The 14,288-nt window shown below is 38.4% G+C and overlaps 1 protein-coding gene across 6 annotated transcripts in view; it reads right to left on the reverse strand.

Annotated features, from left to right (window-relative positions):
• LOC130867536 (doublesex- and mab-3-related transcription factor C1-like) overlaps nucleotides 1–14,288 on the reverse strand; it is a 185,098-nt gene that overhangs the window by 55,673 nt on the left and 115,137 nt on the right. Inside the window, exon 5 of one of the 6 annotated variants that reach the window (XM_057759577.1) lies at nucleotides 1,282–2,050. The exons of the other annotated variants lie outside the window; for them this stretch is intronic. The gene's annotated coding sequence lies outside the window, so the exon portion shown is untranslated. Of the gene's footprint in view, nucleotides 1–1,281; nucleotides 2,051–14,288 lie in introns of those variants that run through there. 6 annotated transcript variants of the gene reach the window in all.

The following is a 14,288-nucleotide window of genomic DNA, read 5'->3' on the forward strand; positions in this document are numbered from 1 at the left end:
AAATCAATATACAGCAAGCCGACAGCCAACATCAAGCTAAATGGAGAAAAACTTAAAGTGATTCCACTAAGATCAGGAAGAATACAAAGAACAAGTCCAGTCTCTCCATATCTATTCAATATAGTACTCAAAGTTCTAGCTAGAGCAATTACACAACAAAACAAGATCAAGAGCATACAAATTTCAAAGGAAGAAGTCAAACTTGTACTAGTTGCAGATGATATGATAATATACACAAGTGACCCCAAAAATTCTACCAAGGAACTCCTACAGATGATAAATACCTTCATCCATGTAGCAGGAATCAAGATTAACTCAAAAAAATCAGTAGCCCTCCTATGTACAGATAATAAACGGGCTGAAAAAAGAAATCAGGGAAACATCACCCTTCACAATAGCCACAAATGACATAAAATATCTTGGTGTAACTCTAACCAAACAAGTGAATGACCTGTATGACAAGAACTTTAAGTCTCTGAAAAAACAAATTGAAGACAATATCAGAATATGGAAAGATCCCTCCATGCTCTTAAATAGGTAGGATCAACATAGTAAAAATAGCAATCTTACCATAAACAATCTACAGATTCAATGCAATCTCCATAAAAATCCCATCACAAGACTTCACATACCGCAAAAGAACAATACTCAACTTCATATGGAAAAACAAACAAACAAAAAAAAAACAGGATAGCCAAAATAATTCTGTACAATAAAGGAACTTCTGGCGGCATCACAATTCCTGACTTCAAACTCTACTACAGAAGTATAATAATAAAAACAGTTTGGTATTGCCATAAAAACACATACGTGGATCAGTGGAAATGAATTGAAGACACCGACATTAATCTACACACTTATGAAAACCTAATATTTGACAAAGAAGCCAAAATTGTACAATGGGAAAAGAAATCATCTTAAACAAATGGTGCTGGCATAACTGAATGTCAATATGTAGAAGATTGCAAATAGATCCATATCTATCCCCGTACACAAAACTCAAATCCAAGAGGATGAAAGATCTCAACATAAATCCAGTAACACTGAACCTTAGAGAAAGTGGGAAGTAGTCTTTTTTTATTTTTTTTATTTTTTATTTTAATTTATTTATTAAAGATTTCTGCCTCCTCCCTGCCACCGCCTCCTATTTCCCTCCCCCTCCCCCAACCAAGTCCCCCTCCCTCATCAGCACTAAGAGCAGTTAGGGTTCCCTGCCCTTTGGGAAGCCCAAGGACCTCCCACCTCCTTCCAGGTCTAGTAAGGTGAGCATCCAAACTGCCTAGGCTCCCACAAAGCCAGTAAGTGCAGTAGGATCAAAACCCAGTGCCATTGTTCTTGACTTCTCAGCAGTCCTCATTGTCCGCTATGTTCAGTGAGTCCGGTTTTATCCCATGCCTTTTTAGACCCAGTCCAGCTGGCCTTGGTGAGTTCCCGAAAGATCATCCCCATTGTCTCATTATGTGGGTGCACCCCTCGTGGTCCTGAGTTCCTTGCTCGTGTTCTCTCTCCTTCTGCTCCTGATTTGGACCTTGGGATTTCAGTCCGGTGCTCCAATGTGGGTCTCTGTCTCTGTCTCCTTTCATCGCCTGATGAAGGTTAATATCCAGAAGGATGACTATATGTTTTTCTTTGGGTTCACCTTCTTATTTAACTTCTCTAGGATCACGAATTATAGGCTCAATGTCCTTTATTTATGGCTAGAAACCAATTATGAGTCAGTACATCCCATGTTCCTCTTTTTGGGTCTGGCTTACTTCACTCAGGATAGTGTTTTCTATTTCCGCCCATTTGCATGCAAAATTCAAGAAGTCATTGTTTTTTACTGCTGAGTAGTATTCTAATATGTATATATTCCATACTTTCTTCATCCATTCTTCCATTGAAGGGCATCTAGGTTGTTTCCAGGTTCTGGCTATTACAAACAATGCTGCTATGAACATAGTTGAGCATATACTTTTGTTGTATGATAGGGCATCTCTTGGGTATATTCCCAAGAGTGGTATTGCTGGGTCCAGGGGTAGGTTGATCCCGAATTTCCTGCTTCTATGCACTAAATAAAATCAGAAACATAAAAAATGTTTTTAAAGCTGAGGGTGGTGGTGCACACTTGTAATCCAAGCACTTGGGAGGTGGAGGCAGGAGGATAAAGAGTTCAAGGCCAGCTTCAGCTATATAAGGTGTTTAACATCTGCTTGGGCTATGTGAGACAAATAAATAGATAATAAATATCAGGAACATGGATGACTCCTGTTGTTTCGAAGAAAATACCTATCATCTTGCAGCTTCCCATGGCCTTTTGTCTCCATGAGCAGGAATGGTAAATGTACTTTTTCTGTATTTGCCTAGAAATAAACAGGCAATGAGCAGGCCAGGATCCCATTGCTATAATTTTCTTGTTAGTGCCTTCTGTCAAATGTACGCAAGGAATGCACCTAGTGTTCATCAAGCCTTTTTTAGTCCTCACTGCAGAGAAAGCAAGCACATATTACAGAGGACCATAGAATGGATGCATAAGTGTTAGAACACCATGCAGAATTTGATCTTTGTGTACTTTGATGGCATATATAAGGAAGTAGGGCATTGCTCTAGATTGGACACTGGTAAAAAAAATTGGATCTATTTATGAGTTGTATCTCAATAAATCTTAATCATGCTGTATCTCGGAAGAATAGGAAAATAATAAAGTTATACTTGGTAAAGCAGTTGAAGTCTGGCAAGATAGCACGGAAAGGCACTTGCCACTTAGCTTGATGATCTGAGTTTGATCCTCAGAATCCACACAAGCACGGAGATAATGTACTCTTGCAAGTTGTGCTCTGATCTCCACAGGTATGTGTGTGTGTGTTTGGTATGTGTGTGTAACACACACACACAATGTAAAAAAAGGTGCACACATTTTAGCATCTCTATGGGGGTATTTGACATTAAGGAGTGTACCATAGTGACCTTTTATTTTGCATATGCTTAGACAATTCAGTGACCTAGCTTTGTCTCATTTTATTACATTCCCCCAAGTAATCTTGTGTGAGGTTGTTATTCTACAAAATGACTTATGTCCAACAACAGAATAACAGGGCCTACAAGTATGAACAAGGCCAGTTTCTTGATGTCAGGGATTGCTTTTCTTTTTCCTTTTTCTTTAATCTTTTTCTCAGGGAGACAATTTGAGGCTCCATTGCTCCCCTAGTTTGGGGTCGGAGGGAGGTCCCCTAGTTTGGGGTCGGAGGGAGGTTCGTTTAGATTTATCTTTAGTGTAAGGATCTTTCAAGCCATGAGGTTGGGCTATCAGCCTTAGGCCATCCCATAGTCCTGCATTAGAGTTTAGGTCTGAACCATGTTTTAAAAAATAGGATTTAGAGGCTGGAGAGATGACTCATCAGGTAAGAACATTCTTGCAGAGGACCCAGGTTCAATTTCCATCCTCCACATCAGGCAGTTCTCAACTGTCTGTACTCTGGCTCCAGGGGATCTGACTCCCACTTCTGACTTACAAATACACCTTCCCTCATGCATACACATACCCATACATAGACACAGACAAATATATTCCCACACACTTACATTTCTTTTTGAATTGTGGTAGAAAGACTACTCTGTGGTTAAGAGCACTTCCTGCTCTTGCAGAGGATCTAGGTTCAGTTCCCAGCACCCACATCAGGTGGCTTACTACTGCCTGTAACTCCAGTTCCAGGGGGAATCCATCACCCTCTTCTGGTCTCCATGGGCACTGCACATACAGCACATAGACATACATGCATGCAAAACACCCACACATATAAAATAAAAATAGACAAATATTTAAAACATAAAAGCAACCTAAAATTATGATTTCACCTTGATTATCTTTATACTTGTTTTTTTTGTTATTGTTTTGTTTTGAGGCAGGGTTTCTATGTGCAACAGCCCTAGCAGTCCTGGAACTTGCTTTCTAGACCAGGCTGGCCCCAAACTCACAGAGATGTGCCTGCTTGTGTCTCCCGAGTGTTAGGATTAAAGGTGGGCACCACCATGCTCGATTATACTTGCATTTAAAAGTGAATTATTCATGTGATTCTGGACTCCAGAAGGTTATTTGTAGAAAATGTTAGTTAGGAACGACTTCTGAGAGTTTTTGTCTTTCTAGGGAATAGTCTGAAAAACAAAAATACAGTTTCATTTTTAATACATGATAATAAATACATTAAGGTACTGGGTCTTTAAGGTCAGGCTATCTGAATTCCAATCCCAGCTCTGTGATTTATTAGCAGAATAACCAGGTGCATAAATACTATACGTATTTATCTTTGTTATTAATTAATGTTTGCATTTGTGAAAAATTCGAAACCACACATTATTAAGTTATTAATTATTAACAATTATCCTCCTAATTGCTTTCCAATGTAAACAAAGTAAAAGTGTACACTTTGCATTTTAATAACAACCTCCAAGATATCTGCAAATACTAAGTGGCAAGTTGAGCAGCAGGTCTTACATTATTCACAAGACTGGTTTATTAGTTACTTTCTGTTGTTGAGACAGTACGCCATAACCCAAAACAATTGATAAAAGACTTTATTTTGGCTTATGGTTCCAGAGGGATAAGAGTCCATCATGGCAGGGTAGCCTGGAAGCAAGCAACAGGCATGATGGCAGAAGCATGATACTGGGAGTTTACATACTCAACTGCAAGCAGGAAGCAGAGAGAGATAACTGGAAGTGAAGCTATGCTATAAACTTTTAAAGCCCACTCCAACGATTTACTTCCTTCAGCAAGACTGCACCTCTCTATAACTATTCCAAAATACTGACACCAACTGGTGAGCAAGTTTTTAAATACCTGAGTCTATGGAAGACACTTCTCACTCAAATCATCATACCTGGCTCGTAAAAATTAAGATAAATTACTATTGATGTATTTCTACATTGCCAAGTATATTTATAGCTTTTAATTTGTGTTAATTTAGCTCAATGTTCATTTCAGGTCATTTGCTCAGTGGTTGTGGTACTTTGAATAAGAATATTTGCATAGGCTCATATATTTGAATGCTTAGTCATTAGGGAGTAGCATTACCTGAGAAGGATTAGGAGGTGTGGGCTTGTTTGAAGAAGTGTCTCATGGGAGATACGTTTTGAGGTTTCAAAGATACAAGCCAGGCCCAGTGTCCCTTTCTTCCTCTGTCTGGCCTGCAGATACAGATGTGGAACTCTTAGCTACTTCTCCAGCACCATGTCTGCCTGCATGCTGCCATACTCCCAACCATGATGATAGTGGACTAAACCTCTGAAACTGTAAGCAAGCCTTGATTAAATGCTTTCTTTTATAATAGTTTCCATGGTCATGGCAGAACACTGACAAAGACAGTAGCCAATAAATATATCATGAATCTCATTTTAAATATGTGGTACTCAGAGATAAAAAAAATATATAGAAAATAAAACTTATGTGAAACTGTATGGAAATCATAGGTATATAACATTTGAGCTTTCAGTTAGCATACAAATATATGCAATATGAACTCTGTTATTTATAAAGCAGAATATCTTCTAAAAAGAAACATAACACATCTGTGAGATATATTTTCTTCAAATTATTTGTCAAATAACACATTTTAAAAAGAGAAACAAATGTTCAAATTGAAGTAGTTTCTGTTTGCCATTTAAAAATGAATGGGAGGTGGTGGCGGGGAAGAGGCAGAAATCTTTAATAATTAAATAAATTAATTAATAAAAAAATAATAATAAAAAAAAGAAAAAAAATAAAATAAAAATAAACACTATTAATTATCTGTTGGTCTATGTGTTCTAAGACAATAAAACAGGAGTTCAGACAGACAAAACGTAACCTACTTCTTCCATAATCTGCTTGCTCATACATACACTGTCAACACCCCCCACTGACTCTGCATTCATGAGTTTTTGTGTGTCCGTCCGTTTTTCTGTGTGTGCACAGATGAATTTGAGATGAAACATTAAATATGATAGGACGGTGTGAGGAGACTCATGACCACTCCTCATAAAGGATCCCAGCCCTTTTGTGGTTTTACTCTTTTGGGAGTGGGTGTTTGCATGTACAGAGAGAATGAGGGGTGAGGAAGACTAGTTTAGCCTGACTTTTGGTCTATGACTGTGAAGGCATGGAGGCATGCCTGTGAGTATGCCATTGAGTATTTGGAAGCACATACATACTAGCCAAAAAAAAGAATAAGTGAAGCATTACTGTTGAGACCCAGGTGCCTTATGAAGCTATGTTTTATGTGTAAGGATACAATGTGGTCTATGGTGGGTGAGGAAAAAAAGATAGTACTGTATAAGCAGGTGCCTTAAAGGGCTTTGCAGAAATTGGGAAATGTATACATGTTTTTTTTTTTTATTTTTATTTTGAAACCTAAAATCTTCTCTTTAGGTAGTGAAAAGAAGTATTGACAATCATTTCTTGGCTTTTGGCTAAATTTAAGTGGAGAACTAAAGGTGGCAACCTAGAAGGAAATAAAAATTTAAGTGCAATGTCTTAGCAATGGGTAATGTAAGAAGTTTTGGATTACTTAAGTTTTGATGTGACTCAGAGCTCAAGTACCCACAAAATAACTATTCTTTTGATTAATGTAATATGATTGTGTTTTGGTCCTAGGACAGAATGGGAGCTCAGGTGTATAGCAAGTATGTACACATACACAAGAAATGGTACATAAAAAGAATTACTGCTTGTGATGCCTGCTGAGCACTTCAATGTCAATCCTCCTGAAGGTGCATTTAGAAGAAAAAATAGGTAATATGTAATTATCTAGTTATATTTCACTAGCACAGTAAAATAGAGTTATGTATCTATTAATTTAAACCTTGTACCAAATGTTCTATACCTCTATGTAGTGTATCACTTGGCCTAAAAAGAAGCTGTTAAGGCATTCATGTTTGGAAAAATTAGTGTCAAAATAATTTCATAAGTCAACTTCATGAAAATGATAAAAGTCATACTTTATTATTATTTTACTGTTGTGTTAAACCATGTTTACCAAAAGCAAATTGGAGAAGGAAGTTCCGCTGTGGAATAATCCTCTTTTACACTGTAAAGATTTGTCATTTGAATTGGTTTAATAAAACACTGATTGACCAGTAGCCAGGCAGGGTGTCCAAACTAAGGATGATGGGAAGGAGAAGGGTGGAATCTGGAGTCACCAGATTCAGAGGTGATGTGGTATTCCTCTCTGTATGCTATTAATATGCTTTATTACCATTGGTTAATAAAGAAGCTACTTTGGCCTATGGTTGGGCACAATATAGCTAGGTGGGAAAACTAAACTGAATGCAGGGATAAAGAAGGTGGAATCATGCAGACATCATGTAGCTGCCCTAGAAGCAAGATGTGAGGTAACAAACCGTGAGCCTCATGGTAAAATATAAAATTATAGAAATTGGTTAATTTAAGATGTAAGAGCTGCTTCGAATACACCTGAACTGTTGGCCAAACAGTGTTGCAATTAATATATAGTTTCTGTGTGATAATTCAGGTCTGGGTGGCCGGGAGACAAAAGCACAGTCTCCTTTTATATAATGGTGCCCAACATTTGGCAACATAATCTACAAAAAGCCTAAGAAAGCTTCAAAAAAGGGCTTCTAGACTCACAAAACGGGAGTCGATTGGAACTTCTTAATAGCTGCATCTTTTCAGATAGATTCTGTTTGCTGGCCACAAGTAGAGGTGCAGCTTCTTTAAGAGATGGCTTCCTGGTTCGTACTGGTAGCACAAATGGCACTGGCTCTTTTGGGAGGTCCTGCTACAGAGCACTTAAATGGGGTTTGTGAGAAGAGTGCTATAAGTTGCTTAATGGTGAAATAGACCTCTGCATCCCTGGAGCTGGGGTGGTGAGTGTGGCTCGCAGAACTGGTGGTTAACGTACCTCTGCCATGTTGAACAAGGTGGAGTAAAAAGGCAAAGCCATAGCATTAAGCCTAGCCAAGCCTCTTGGCATTTAAAAAGTACTCCTGGTCAGAAAAGAAATACAGATACCCAGTAAAAATAGATTCAGACAAAAAAGACCTCTGAATGGACCACAGTATGATTGATAAATGTGAATAGTCTTGGAAAAGAAAAAAGAGTAGAAACAGTCACAGATTAAAATAATGATTTAAAAATTCTTAAAAAGAATAGAGTAATACACGTAAAGATGGAAAATATACAAAGAGTCTGAATTGTTATGTATTCTTTTAATTTTTTGACTGCAGAGAGACATTTGATTCTGGGGGCTGCTAAGCTAAACCTATATATATATATGGTAACTTGACTTCAAAACTTGAGTCTAAGGATATATTACTTTGGAAAAGAGGTTCTGTTTTTGTTTCCACAGAAGATAAGAATCTGAGGATTCCTTCCAGGCTGTTGTGGTTTGATGGGAAAAGACCCCTCAAAAGGTCTCCATGAACTCTAAAAATACTTCACCCAAAAACATCTGGAAGCTGTTTAGGGAAAACAATGCCAGAATTCCCCAAAATGATTGTTTATAAATGCTTGTTTTAATTTAAAGGGGGTTAATTATAAATGGTTAATAGTTACAGCCAATCTCATTCTACAAAGGGGGGTATCTGATATAGAAATGAATATGTTGGTATGGGCTTTGGTTTATTGATATAAATTTAAGGTCAATATTCTTACATGTATATTTCTACTCTTTTTAAGATATTATGTTTATATGGTTCATTTAAAAATATGTATAATTTAAAAACACAGATTAATAGTCATTTACGATAGTCAAACTTGTTAGGTTTTCTAGAAATACATTTCAATTAGATAGTTATTCTTCAACACTTCAAAGACCTACAAAATATGGCATTTAAAAAGTTTTAAGAGCTTAGACTTTTCTCACTGATGAGACATGTCTGTTTCTGGCAGCACCAATTACTTCAGAGAGGTATTGAAATTCATTGTGGAATTTGTCTTCAACATGACAAAGATAGTTATTTGGACAAGAAACTGCTCTTGTCTGGACTGCTTGATAGCATGCTGTATAAAATGGATATGCACAGAAAAGTGACTGCTGAACTTTCCAAAATATAGGATGGTCCTTCAGGTTGCCTGCTTCACAAAAGAAACTGCCAGTCATTCTGCAGGACACAGAAGAAAGCAACTGATAAACTTGTAATTACAAGGCAGAACAGATCTTCAAATTTTCTGCAGATACTATGGGCCTGTGGCTAAAGATGGATGTTCCAATGATATGGAAGAACTTTGGGTGATTGTCCAGGCAGAAGATGTATCTGTCAGTTCTAGAGTTGTGGAAGTTGCTTACAATGCACTTCCTGTTTACTTAGGTGATATTACTTAGGTAATATTATATCCTTTTGGGTTCTTTGCTGGAGTTGAAGACAGATAGTTATAGTTATAGTTTCCTTAGTTATGATAAAGGATAAATTAGATATAAAACTTTAGATTTACAAAGATAAATAGACTAAATATTGTAACTGTAATTCTTGCTTGATACCTGTATTATTGTATGCAATTTTACTATGTTAAAGTTAAAACCTTCCTTTTTATTTAGACAGAAAAGGAGAGATGATGTGGTATTCCCGTCTGTATACTCTGAATATATTTTATTACCATTGGTTAATAAAGAAGCTACTTTGGCCTATGGTAGGGTAGAAGAATATAGCTAGGTGGGAAAACTAAACTGAATGCAGGGAGTAAGAAGGCAGAGTCAGGCAGACATTCATGTAGCCGCCCAAGAAGCAAGATGCGAGGTAACAAACCATGAACCTCATGGAAAAATATAAAATAATAGAAATGGGTTGATTTAAGGTGTGAGAGCTAGGAATATGCCCCAGTCATTGGTCAAACAGTGTTGCAATTAATATAGTTTCTGTGTGATTATTCAGGTCTGGGTGGCCAAGGAATGAAAGTGCAGTCTTTCTTTTATACAGAGAGAGCAGGAGATAAACATACCATGCTAATAAAGGTACTACCACATGGCAGAGTATAAATAGGAATATGAGCTAACTTAAAATGTAAGTGACAGTAATAAGCCTGAGATATTGGCTGCGCATTTCTAATTTATATTAAGCCTCTCAGCCAATTATTTGGGAAGTGACTGCCAGGTATTTGGGAACAGGCAGGTGAAAGACAAATGTTCAACTACAAAATTCACTTCACTTACATATCCAAGTCACAGTCTATCACTCTAAAGGTGGTAAGATCTGTGAGAACAGAGCCAATAAATGAGACAGACTGAAGTCTCATGCAATAATCAACTTTATTCAGAGCATCAGGCAATTTATACTATGAGGGTTTCATGTGAGTACAGTATGGAATCACAAGGACAAGCCTCATGTGGCAGACAAGCTGCACATAGCAAATCCATGTTTTCCATAGAGGCAGATAAACAAATAAAAATAGCTAGTTGTGATGAATAATCTGAAGTAAACTCATTCCTGTCCACTATACCTGGGACGGGCATGAGATCACATTCTAAAGACAAATCCGTGTTTTTGAAGAAACTGAGGTCACAAGACTCTTGTCTTGTTTTCCTGAAGTTTCCTCACAAGGACTCAGAATTCTCCCACGACTTCATTCTTGGACCATGTTCTGACAAAAGTCCATCATTGACGGAATTCAGCATAGGAACTCAATCAGGAACTGAATAACCGGTTCACCCTCTGGATTGCACTCTGGCTCACTATCTGGCTCATTATCGCCAGCCTTGGGATCCAATCCAGGTCCATAGGCATGGTGCTGCCAACAGTGAGCTGAACCCCGTCACATCAATCAGTCATTAATCGTGATAATTCCTAATTTCTCATAGACATGCCCATAGCCCAATCTTATCCAGGCAACCTCACAACTGAGACTCACTCAGAGGACTCTAGGCTGTTTCAGGCTGATAACTGAAGCTACTACCTAGGATTCCCTATCACTTGTCAACTTAACATACAAATACGTCACTTACAGCCACAATCTTCCAATTCTTTTCTCCAAGATTTCATGTTAATACCACAATATAAACCACAGTTCAAGTTTTCGATTTTAACTTTATGTTTGCTCTTTTTTACTTGTGTGTGTATCACATGCATGCCTGGGTATGATGGTTGTGCACCACTATGTGGATGCTATGCTGGGAAATGATCTCATCTGCAAGAACAACAAGTTCTCTTAATCCCCAAGCCATCTCTCTAGTCCCCAACAGTCCAAATTTTATAAGTCTCACAGTCTAAGAATTTCAACATTTTAAAAGTCCAAGGTCTGTTTAGGTATCAAAGTCTGTTAAGTGTGTAATACTGTAAACTAAAAATGTTAAATATTTTATTATCCCCCAAAGGGAAAAACAGCTTGTAGTTGCAATCAGATCAAAGCAGCCCCCAAAATCCTGCAGTGTAAATAAAATCCTTCAGGGCAGTATCTTATATCTGGAAATCATTCATGGTCATCTGGGTTCTAAGCATGCTGTGCTATCTGGAACATATATAGCTTGTTTTAAACAAAAGCTCATGTTGACACAATCCCATATCTGCCACTGTCCTTGGTGAACAACTGGGGACTCTTCAGTGTGAATGAGGCTTCTCTGCAGGGATTCCAACTCTGCCAAAAAAAAATACCAAGCCTCAGCTGCTCTCTATAACTCCTTCATGCCTTCAGAACTAGAACCACTCAATCATATCACAAGGATACTTGCTCAACTATGTTCATAGCAGCTTTGTTCATAATAGCGAGAACTTGGAAACAACCTATACATCCCTCAACGGAAGAATTGATAAAGAAAATGTGGCATATTTACACAATGAAGAACTACTCAGTCATTAAAAAACAATGAAATCATGAAATTTACAAGCGTATGGATGAAACTAGAAAAAAATCATCCTGAGTGAGGTAACCCAGACCCAGAAAGATACACATGGTATGTACTCACTTAAAAGTGTATATTAGCTGTAAAGTAAAGGATAATGATATTACAATCCACAGCAGAGAGGCTAGGTAACAAGGAAGGCCCAAGTAGCGGGGGCACTTGGATCTCTCTGGGAGGGGGAAATGGAATTGATTTTGTGGGTGGACAGGGGGCAGGTGGGGTTGAGAACAGGAGAGATCAAGTGTGTGGGAGTATGCAGGCAGGGGGAGTACTGAAAGAGCCGACTGGAAAGAGGGGCAGCATTTCAGGGTCAGGTAGAAACCTGGCGCAAGGGAAACTCCCAGAAATCTATAAGGATAACCCAAGCTAAGACTCCTAGCTATTGTGGATATTTAGCCTGAACTGCTCATCCCTTGTGGCCAGGCAAGACTTCCAGTGGACGGAGTGGAACACCAACCCAGTCACATAACCTTTGACCTACAGTCTGTCCTACTTATGGGATGTACTGGGGTAAGGGTGGCACAGAGACTATGGGAGTGGCCAACCAACAACTGGTCCAACCTGAGACCCATACCATGAAAGTGAGCCTGACATTGCCTGGAGCACCAGGACTGAAAGGTTGGATGGCCCAGAGACCTAGGATAGAACCAAACATGAGTGGCAAAAAACCTCAATGTAATGATGGCTAATGATATTCAGCTATACTCATAGATTTGTGCCTAGCCTAATAGTCATCAGAGAGGATTCATCCAACAACTGGTGGAAACAGTCGCAAAGACCCACAGTCAAGCATTAGTTTGAACTCAGGAAATCCTACAGAAGAGGGAGAGAGGAAAGATTGTAGGAGCCAGAGGGTCAAGGGCATCACAAGAAGACCCACAGAATTAACCAACATGGGCTCATAGAGACTGAACTGACAACCAGGGAGCCTATATGGAACCAACCTAGGCCCCCTGCATATATATGATAGTTGTGTAGCTTACTCTTCTTGTGGGACTCGTAATAGTGGAAGCAGGGGCTGTCTCTGACTCTTTTGCTGGGTTGTCTGTTCAGTCTTAATATGAGGGGAGGTGCTTAATCTTAGTACAACTTGATATACCATGATTTGTCAATATTCATGGGAGGCCTGCCCTTTTCTGAATAGAAACGGAGGAGGAGTGGATGGGGGATGAGGCAAAGGGGAGGTGGTGAGGAGGAACTGGGAGAAGAGGAGGGAATGGAAACTGTGGTCAGGATGTAAAACAAACAAATAAATAAATAAGCAAGCAAAACCTACTAGTACTACAATGGAGACAATATTTGCCAAGTTCTTTCTGCTGCCTTAATGTATAGCCTTACCTCCCTTAGATCACAGCTTCTATATGCTGACCCTGAGAAAATACTGCCTAGGTTTCATATTAATGATGCTGACCTCTTATTAATCACAGCTGATTCTGACTAAAAGGCTTCCCTCTGTAGTTTTACAATCCAGGCCTCCATTACTGCATTTCCCTCCACTCTACTCCTACAAGTTCACATAGAAGTCTAGTAAGCTCTGAGTACTCACTCTAGTTTAAAGTTCTGAAAGTTTCCACAATCTTTCCCCTTAAACATATATGGTCAGGTCTATTACAACAACAGGCTCCCAATAACAATTTCTGTTCTAGTTTCATTTTGTTGCTGGGATAAATAAACCACTTATTTTTAAAAAAGCAACTTATAGAAAGAAAGGGTTTATTTGACTTACATGTACAAGTCCATCATTGAGGGAAGTCAGGGCAGCAACTCAAACAAAAACTGAGGCAGAAACTATGAAGGAATCTGATCACTGACTTGCTCTCTGAACTGCATTTTGTCTTACTCCTTGACTCACATTTAGGTAGCCTTCTTATATATCCCAGGACCACTTGACTAGGCCTGGTGCCACCCTCCCACAGTGAGCTGGGCCTTCCCATATTAATCATCAATCAAGACAATCTCTCACAGAAATGGCCATAGGCCAATCTGATGCTAGGTTGTATCTAGTTGATAGTTGGAATTAATAAGGACAAGTAACTATGTATTCATTAAATTTCATATTTCAAACTTAACATGCTTTCACATAATCACATTCTTTCTCTGCTACTCACTCCACACATACACATCTGGATGATCCAGAATGAGAAGCTCATAGATTCTCAGAAGCCAATATCAATGAGCGTATTGACATTTAATATTTCTCCCTCAGCTCTTAAGGTATACAGAAGCAACAAAATGTGTTTTGCATATGCGTACATGTTTGCATCTGTGTGAATGTGATTGTTTCATTGGCGAATACACCAGTAACACATGGGAATAATGAGATAAATTTTGTTATTGCAAATATTGCCTAACCTTTACCAAGAATCCTGTAGCTAAGGGAAGAATGATGCCATTTCTTACTATGACAAAGTGCCTTTTACTGCACATATTAGAGGAACTGAATAGTTTTTCATTACTAAGACCCATATTAGCCAATACAAAATA

The sequence above is a fragment of the Chionomys nivalis genome, chromosome X (genome assembly GCF_950005125.1).
Source record: "Chionomys nivalis chromosome X, mChiNiv1.1, whole genome shotgun sequence".
NCBI classification, from domain to species: Eukaryota; Metazoa; Chordata; class Mammalia; order Rodentia; family Cricetidae; genus Chionomys; species Chionomys nivalis.